This window comes from Dromiciops gliroides, chromosome 1 (genome assembly GCF_019393635.1).
Source record: "Dromiciops gliroides isolate mDroGli1 chromosome 1, mDroGli1.pri, whole genome shotgun sequence".
NCBI classification, from domain to species: Eukaryota; Metazoa; Chordata; class Mammalia; order Microbiotheria; family Microbiotheriidae; genus Dromiciops; species Dromiciops gliroides.
Genome location: NC_057861.1, coordinates 276,915,963 through 276,925,448, shown reverse-complemented (window position 1 = coordinate 276,925,448; position 9,486 = coordinate 276,915,963). Strand labels below are relative to the sequence as shown.

At 42.4% G+C, this 9,486-nt stretch overlaps 4 non-coding genes across 4 annotated transcripts; 1 reads left to right on the top strand and 3 right to left on the bottom strand.

Moving 5' to 3' along the window:
• Positions 1-2,905: 2,905 nt before the first annotated feature.
• Positions 2,906-2,978, bottom strand: TRNAA-AGC. The gene has a single exon. It is a non-coding gene; the product is annotated as a tRNA-Ala (tRNA).
• Positions 2,979-3,138: 160 nt separating this feature from the next.
• TRNAY-GUA lies at positions 3,139-3,230 on the bottom strand. Its single transcript is given in 2 exon segments — positions 3,139-3,174; positions 3,194-3,230. It is a non-coding gene; the product is annotated as a tRNA-Tyr (tRNA).
• A 1,440-nt stretch (positions 3,231-4,670) lies between these two features.
• Positions 4,671-4,764, bottom strand: TRNAY-GUA. Its single transcript has 2 exons — positions 4,728-4,764; positions 4,671-4,706 (listed from the first exon to the last, which is right to left on the bottom strand). It is a non-coding gene; the product is annotated as a tRNA-Tyr (tRNA).
• Positions 4,765-5,109: 345 nt separating this feature from the next.
• Positions 5,110-5,182, top strand: TRNAR-ACG. The gene has a single exon. It is a non-coding gene; the product is annotated as a tRNA-Arg (tRNA).
• The last annotated feature ends 4,304 nt before the right edge of the window (positions 5,183-9,486 follow it).

The following is a 9,486-nucleotide window of genomic DNA, read 5'->3' as shown; positions in this document are numbered from 1 at the left end:
GGTTGTAAGACATCATGCTACACTTTAGCCAGATGACTTCCTTTCTCCACCCCTCATCCCTTTCTGCTTTTCATCTTCTTTTTATGTGTTGTATCCCCAATAGATTGTAAGTTCCTTGAGGGCAGGGACTGTCTTAAGCATTTCTTTGTATCCCCAGCATTTTGCACAATGTCTGGTAAAGAGTAGGCCTTTAATACATGTTTTTGACTGGCATATGGTTCAAGGAAGCGGGATCCCTTTCTACCAAGACTAAGTTCATTGCCAAGGAGGCAAAGAGGCACCACTGATGATAACGTTCACACATTCAGCTTAATTGTTGTTCAGTTGTGACTGACTCTGTGACCCCATTTGGGGTTTTCTTGGTAGAGATACTGGAGTGGTTTGCCATTTCCTTTTCCAGCTCATTTTACAGATGAGGAACTGAAGTTGTGTCAGGGTCACAAAGTTAGAGTGAGGCTGGATTTGAAATCAGGAAGATGAGTCTTCCTGACTCCAGGCCCAGCACTCTTATGTATGTCCATCAATCCCATGGTCCCTTTCTCCCCAGCTCTGTTCTTTCTGTTTTCTTTCTGTTTCCTGACATCCCTATTCTTATAAGGTTTTTTCCTGGCAGATTGTTCTCAGACCTCTCCCATTCAGAAACAACTTGTCTTACTTTATATAGCCTCCTCCCTAAACTGAGTAATTTCACTAAAAATCCCTTTAAGCCGGTCACCATTCCACCTGTCCTCTCCATTATCTATTTGTCCTGATCAGAAAGTCCCTTCTCGCTACCAGAGGTCCCCCCTCCTTACTGATGTGGGCTGGAATTAAGGGTCAAATGGATCATGAGTCGTCCCAAAAGAATTACAAGACTCAGTAACTCAGTTTCCCAAGTTTTATTGCAATACTGTGGGTGACCACAGAGAGAGAACCAGAATAGTGAAAGATATCTCTCAAATAGTGAAAGGAAAGACAGTTATATTTATAGTATGGATAAATTGATTATCAGTCTGATTATAATAATCTTCACCTTTGGGAGATACAGGGGAGGGCCTGTCCTACTTATTATAATAATCTCCACCTTAGGGAGGTACAGGGGAGGGCTTATCCTAATTTGGAGTTCCTGGGGTCCTAAACCAACCTGAAGTGGGTACTTTTTTCAGTGGAGGTGTGCTTTGGGGTTTACCCATCATAAGGTGAATCTGGGGACAAATGTGGCCTTTTCTGTGCATGTCTCTTTCTGGTTCCCATGGCTATTTTCAAAACATCTTCATTTTTCATTTATTCCTAGTCTAAATTTCTATAGCCTGTCTTGTGTCTCATTGTTTATATGACCTGCCCCTTTATGTTCCCGTTATGGGTACTAATTTCTGTGGTTAAGAGAACCTAGCATCCTGACTTGTAAGTTATCCATTAACTGGGGTCTGAATCCCTTTTAGAGCTCATATCTGAATTAGAGCTTGGGTCTTAGATTTTTCTGTTAACCCTTTTTTGCCTCCTACATCACTTACCTTCTTAGGAAATCAGCACAAACACATTCAGGACAACCTTCCTCTTTCAAATTGCTTGTCTTTCAAAATTGCACATTTACATATTATATAACTAATTCACTTTCATAGGCCTCTCTTCTTCATAGTGCTGTTAAATAATAATCACTTTTTTTTAAATGAAGGAGTTTTGTTTTGTTATTTTTTGGGGGGTTTAAGTGACTTGCCCAGAGTCACACAGCTAGTAATTGTCATGTGTCTGAGGTCAAATTTGAACTCAGGTCCTCCTGAATCCAGGGCCCATGCTTTATTCACTGCCCCACGAAGAAGTTTTTAATAAAATAATAATGGGGGATAAAATAAGTGAATTTTCCCAAGGTCACACAGGTACTAACTAGCCGAGCTGGGATTCTAAATTCAATTCAATAAACATGTATGAGGCTATGATGTGCCAGGCACCATGATAAAAATATTGTAGCCCTTGAGATACTTCAAAGAAAAGGCAAGAGCTTTCTTCCTCACTCCTTTTCTCTCCCCTAACTGACCATGGCATAGAACTGAAGTATGTATTTTAGTACTTGCATTTTTCTGTGGGTCATACAGTCTTGGGTCAAAAGTTGGAAAGAAACTCAAGCCCACTTTCATCCAACCCCTTCCTTGGTGAGGAAAGTCAGGCCCAAGTGGTTTGTCCAGAGTCACAGGAGTAATTAACAAAACAAAATGTAAAACTATTTTCAACTGTTGAATGACATAGATTTAAAAAAAATGTTCCCCATCCATGTTGGCTCTTCCAGTTACTAATTTAATTCTATTCAATAAACATTTATTAAGGGCCAGGCACTGTGGTATGCTTGACCTTGGGAGACTCAGTTAACGTTGGGGTGATAGGCCTCTAACCCCAGCCAGCTTTGTTCCCAAGGTAAGCCACTGGTCACAAAAAAAGGAGGCTGAGAGACAGAGGGGGAGAGGGGAGGGGAGAGGCAAAGGTAAAGGGAGGGGAGGAGAAGGGAAAGGGGCGGATGGGGCTAGAAAGTGTTTGCAACTTGTCACCATCCCTGGGAAACTTTCCTACCACGGGGCCACCAGTTGCCACCAGATACTACGAGCCGCCCACCCCCTCCGCCATTAATTATTTCCTATCTGTTTTGTGCATAGTTTGCTTTTATATTTATTTGCATGCTGTCTTCCCCAATACATTGAGGGCAGAAGCTATCTTTTGCCTCTTTTTCTATCTCCCCGCTTAGCACAGTGCCTAGCACATAGTAGGTGCTTAATAAGTGTTTATTGAATTGAATTGATAAGTCCCTTTGATTTATCCTCCAACAAAAATGCAAGGACGCTGCAAATTGTAAAGTTTGTGAAATACGAAGTAAGCGGGTGTTGTCTGGGCGACAGAAAGGAAGGGAGATTTTCAATTAAAAAAAAAAAAACGTAACTGGAGAATGCGGGCATCGATCCCGCTACCTCTCGCATGCTAAGCGAGCGCTCTACCATTTGAGCTAATTCCCCTACAGGAAGAGGACGTTTTAGCACTTCCCCTAGGGAGCGTTGACAGGGCCTCTGATTGGCAAATTTCCACTTGTAAATCACGCCCCTTTTTGTTTTCCCTCCGGAACTGGCTCTTACCAAACTTTTTTAAAAGAGAAACTAAAAAAAAAAAAGAAGCTTCTCCTTCGAGCCGGAATCGAACCAGCGACCTAAGGATTACCAAGGAGCATTCACCTCTACAGTCCTCCGCTCTACCAGCTGAGCTATCGAAGGAAGCTGCAGGCGTCCTTCCAGGACAGCTCCATAAAGCTGCTCCGAGTTTTCTCCCACAATCCCAACACTCCGGTTTTCCGGCGTGTTCCGGGAGGGGGGAAACGCAGCTCCCATCCCCCTCTTCCCTTATTTCCTCCCTCTCTCTCCCACCTTCTTCCTCCCTCACCTTCCTGATGATAAGAGGGGTCCAGGGGTAGCTTTCCACAAACTTTCCCTAGCTAGGCCGTGTTGAGCGCCAGCCCGAGGGGCCCCAGTACTAAAAGATTCGGGAGGGTCGGAGAAGCGGCTGGAGAGGGGAGGGGCTTTTATTCCGGTGGGTAGATTTCCAAAAAAGGGGGGTTTCAAGGAAATGGATTGTACTAAAAACAAAGTACCACAAGCGTGCCGGGCCCGGAGGACCACCCCACCCCGACCCCAGCCCGGCCGGAGGAACGTACTTTGTCGGCCCCTTCTTTCTTTATTCCTTTCTTTGTTTCTCTTCTGCCTCTTTCATCTCTTTCTTCTACCTCTATTTCTTCTCTCTCTTTCTCTTTCCTTTCTGCCTCTGCTCTTTGTCTCTTCTGTCTCTCCTTGTCTCTCCCTCTTTCTACCCCGTCTTCTCTCTTTCTGCCTCTTTCTGTCTTTTTTCTCAGCTCCTGCCTCTTTGTTTTCTCCCTCGATGGCCTGCGTTTCTGACTCTTATCTCTATCTTTTCTTTCCTTGTTTACTCTCTGTGTGTCCTTTCTTTTGTCTGTCTCTCTCTGTCCCCTTTTCTCCTCATTTCTGCCTCCCTCTCCCCTGTGTCTTCTATCTCTGTGCTTCTCTGCGTCTTTCTCTGTTTCTGTCTCTTTCCACTCTCTATCTCTGGCTCGTTCTTCTTTCTCTGTCTTGCTCACTCCTTTCTGTCTCTCCCCGTCTTTTTGTCCTTCGTTGTCCCTATTTCTGTCCGCCTCTCTTCGTCTTTTCTGTGCTCTTTGTCTAACCTCTGTCGCTGTTATAAAGGTGGCCCTGATCAACCTTTTATAAATTATTATATCAATCATTCTCTTTTATTTCTCCTTCTCCCCGTCCCCCCTTCTCCGACTCCTGGAAACAAAAGAGGGGGAAAAGTACGGCTGGGACCGTACCAACCTATAAACCGGAAACACTCCCAGCTCTCAAGGTGCTTATATTCTAACAGGGAAGTATATAAATACACGGATAAGTAAATAAAGTCATTTGCAGAATATGTAAACTGAAATTTTAATGTACACCAACAAGTAAATACCAAGTAATTTGAGAAAACACCCCCTGCCCTCAAGGTGCTTATATTCTAACAGGGAAGTATATAAATACACGGATAAGTAAATACAAAGTCATTTGCAGAATATGTAAACTGAAATTTTAAGTCAGGAGAGGGGGTTCATCAGGAAAGTAATCTTTCCCTTTTGTTTCAATATGAAAAAGAATAAAAATACCATCTCCTTCGAGCCGGAATCGAACCAGCGACCTAAGGATGTCTCGCGCAAGCGCTCCGCACTACAGTCCTCCGCTCTACCAGCTGAGCTATCGAAGGGACACGGTTCGTGCGTGCGCCCCCGTGAGACTCAAGACTTAACAGCGGGGGTTGGCAAGTTCTCTGTTTGAAGGAATCATTTCTTTGCGCTTGCGCACACCCGAGTACCCACCGGCCCTCAGGACTCAAAGACCGACCCAAGCCAAGGCCCCCGAGTCCTGCTCCTGTGCGCGCTAAAAGTTCTTGCCCAAGTACTCGACCAAGCCCTCAGCCCGGTGTCCAGCCGGCTGCAACTCTGCACACCAACACACCCCGCCCACACTGGCAAATCCATTGGTAAATAGGACGCTCCGCTCCCGCCCATCTAGACTTTGTGTAGACACCCTCCCCCGCCCGCTTTACGCAGGGCCAGTGGCGCAATGGATAACGCGTCTGACTACGGATCAGAAGATTGTAGGTTCGACTCCTACCTGGCTCGTTTATTTTGTCGGATGTTTTATTTTTATTTTTAGCGGGGTGGATTAGGATCAGGTGGTGGAATGGAGTGTTAAATTAGAGAATTTCCATTTTCGCTTCTGCTTTTTTTTTTTAGGTTTATTTATTTTATTTTTCCAGTTACATGTAAAAGGTAGTTTTCAGCATTCATTTCAATAAGATTTAGAGTTCCACATTTTTCTCCCTCCCTCCCTTCCTCCCCCCTCCACAAGACATCAACCAATTTGATATAGGTTATATGAAGAGGGATAGGGTGAAAGAAGATAGGTAATAGAGTAAATATCATGGGGAAGGGACCAGGATGGAGGAAAACAGTTAACAATAGTAATTGTGAAAAAGAGAAAAGGGGGGGAAATTGTACAAAAAATATTTATAGCAACTCTTTGTGTTGGCTAAGAATTGGAAATCAAAGGCATGTCCATCAATTGGAGAATGACTGAGAAAGCTGTGGTATATGATTGTAATGGAATATTATTGTGCTATAAGAAATGACAAGCAGGATGATTCTCTTCTGCTTCTAACTACACAGGACAACTAAAATACATACACCACATGACCATTCTGTATGACACAAGACCACATTAATGGCAATCCAGTGATCACTATAAAGCGCTCTGCACAGTGCTTGACACATAGTAGATGCTTTACAAGCATTTGCTCCCTGGGCACCGTAGACAACCTTGGATTTTGCTTAGTCCAATCAGCAATCAGTGTCTTGTACAACAGCAGAAGTCTTGGGCTCCAATCTTGTAGCCTCAGACCAGGGCCCCTAAATCAGATGCAACAGCCCATTTCTCTTTGGGAGAGCACTATTGAACAGAGGGGTTTGGGTCCGTTTGTTGTCTCCCCACGTCACCTAAACTGGCCTCTTTGCACCCTCTCTCCTTTGTCCTTAACTTCGCCCCGTCAGACCAAATACAAGTCTACTATCTCTTCCTGAAAACCACCTTGCTTGACTTTAGTTAAAGGTCTTCTGGGCCTTGAATACAATCTGTCCTTGAATTTAATTTCTGATCTTTAACATTGTAATTATTTTTGATCTTTAACACTGTAGTTATTTTATAACATAGTATATTAAAGCATATCCTGTGTTTACTACTAACAGAAGCAATCTTGGCAATGATTCACATTTACATTTGTGAATACGATTTCTGTGGGGTTTTTCTGATTTTATACACTTTATCTTAACTTTGTGATAAGTGACATGAATCTTATGTTAGGGCTGATTTCGTTTTCCTGAAACGTATATATAAAGAGAGAGAGAGAGAGAGAGAGAGAGAGAGAGAGAGAGAGAGAGAAAATATTCTATCCTGAATTTGGAATGCAATCCTTCCAGGTGTTTAAAATGCACATATTTAAAAATAACTCAGTTTTTAATGTATTCAAATCACAATTTTAAATGTTCCCTTTTTTTGTAAATTGATACTAATTAACATTGCCTTCAATTTTTAAAGCAAAGATTGGTAACCAGCCTTCTCTTTTCCAGACTAAACATCATTAAACTTCAGTTGGTTTTCCTTCACCATTCTGTTGCTCCACTGTTTCTCTGCTCAAGCCTTTCTTCCTGCCACAGTCCTGACTTGTAGTTGACTAGGTCATTGAACTTAACCCTTGAATCCCTTGCCCTGGTATCCTATCACATTCATTCATGCCTTGCCAGACCCTCACCTTGTATTACCCACACCCTCCACCACTTAGCTGCCAACAAGGCTGGAGGTCACACACCTTTGTGCAGACTGGCTCCACTAAGGATTTGTGTTATATAAGCTAAATTTGGCCTTCCTTGCTATGGAGCAATATGTTTCTTCTTACTTGATTGACTGTCACACTCCCTGAAATGACTATATAAACTTTCTCTTCTCATAAATCCTCCCTATATCATTCCCTTCCTCTCCTCTTCAGAAGGAAACACCTCCGGACAAAATAGAGGCCAATGGCATTCGCTCTCTTTCTTACTCCTCACCTTAGAACCTCTCCAAAAAACAAACAAAAACCTCTGTATATAATTCACTATGCCATTCCTCTGCTACTTTGGCCCAGTCTCTGAGAAAGAAATAACCTTTCTTGCCAAGGCCAAACACTCTGCTTGTGCCCTTGGTCTCATCATTTAAAAAAAAATCTCTTCCATGAGTTTATCTTCACCCTCTCACATCTTCGTTATCTTCTGACCTCTCCCCCTAAAAACATTACCAGGTTTTTCCTCTCCTCCCCAAACCTTCATTTGATTTGCTATCTCATAATTTGTTCATGATGTATTCTTTTTATATATAGATTATGGATCCATTTGGAGCATATTGTGTTGTATAGTTTGAGATATTAGTTTAAACCAAATTTCTACTCTTTTTAGAGTTTTTGCAGTAGTTTTTATTGAATAGTGAGTCCTTAGCCTCATGGATGGGGTGTTTTGATTTATTGAACACTATGCTATGTATATTCACTACTGTTCAGATTAGTTTTTCAAACCAGTGTCAAATAGCTTTTGATGATTCCTTTTTTGTAGTATTGACTATTTGGCTATCTGACTGCTATTAATTTAATGTGGGCCGTTTATAAAGTTCCACCACACTGCTCTACTCCCAAATCGATAAGCAAAATATTAAGAAGCCTCTTAACTAAATAATCAAAGCAGAGTTTATTTATGAGATACATTTAAAATTAAGAATACAGGGAAATAAAATGTACAACCTGACTGCTTTCCGGTTCTTCCTTTCACCTGCTGAGCCTGGAACCTTTTTAATACAATAAGGGCCTTAGCCACCTCTCGCCTCAGGGAATGTTATACTTTCCCTGCTCAGCTACTTTCTTCTAACTCCTCTTAATCTTCACTTTCTCCACCCTGTACCCTGTGCTGACCGCTTCTGTGCTCTCCGTTGCCTCCTGGTCAGTCTGTCTGTCTGTCTGTCTGTCTGTCTGCTCTGTCAGTCTGCCCTCTGCCGCCTTTGCCCCCCCTCTAATCTTGTCCGCCTCTCTTAATCTTGTCTGCCGGCCTTTCCTCCTTGCTCACAGTCCTGCATTACTGTTCGTCTCCTCCCCCGACCTAATCTAACTCCCAGGTCTATATATACCTTTTTGAATCTCCACTCAAATCTCCGGGCTTCCTGCCCCCCACAGACCAAGCTAATCCACCAGCCAGGGCTGCAGCTGGTGGGGGGGGGGCGGGGGGGGGGGTGCACTCCAGCCTCACGTGCCCAGAGCCAGGCCTGGATGAGGCCAGGATCTCTCCGATAGCTCGATAGCTCCGCTCAGGTTGAAGGAAGCTGAGGGCTTACCCGCCCCCCCCCCCCCCCCCAGCTGTCTGACCTGGTATCTTGTACAGCCCACGGGGCTTTTTGGCTCAGCTGAAGCAGAGGGGGCGGGGCACCAGCACCTCCCACACAGAAGAGACCCTGAGGGCCTAAGGCTTTCTAATCTCAGCCTAAAGGTAGGGTCCCCAAATCAAAATAAATTTCCACAGTAGTATAGTTTGACATCTGAGACTGCTAGGACCTCTTCCTTCTTGATTTTTTTCATTATTTCCTTTGAGAGTCTTGACCTTTTGCCTCTCCAGGTGAATTTTTATTATTATTTTTCTAGCTTTATAAAATGACCTTTGATAAACTTTTTAGTATGGTATTTAATACATTTAGGTTTTACTCTCATATTATTGTCATTACATTGGTACAACCCAATCACAAGAAATTAATGTTACCCCAATTATTTAGATTTGTCTTTATAGCTGTATTTTTAAAAGTTATATTCATATAATTCCCATATGTGTCTTACTAGGGGGACTCTCAAATATTTTATATAGTCCACAGTTATATGATAAAATTAGTCACTAGCTTCAATTAATAATATAAAAGGATGAAAATTTATGTGGGTTAATTTTTTTACTTACTATTTGGTTGAGGTTCTTAATTGTTTTATTAATTTTAGTTGAATCTTTAGGGTTCTCTAAGTAGACCATCATATCATATGCAAAGAACCATAATTTATAATCTTTAGGCCTGAATAGAGCACATAATCAATTAGGAGCAATTTAAGACAGAAAAGTAAAGTATTTCATAGGAGAGGGAGGGGTTGAGAAAGGGGGATAATCTGAGACAGAAAAGGGAAGAATTTGGAATGCTAGAGGCATGCTTTATTATCAGAAAAAAAAAATGTCCCCTGTTCAAGGGCAAACAAAATATTGATCCTATCCTTTGACCATAAACTATTCCTCTATCCATAGATCTGAAAGAAAACTTCTTTGTCCCTCTTATTTTTTATATGATCTTTTATGTTGTCATGTATCCATTTGTAGCTAAT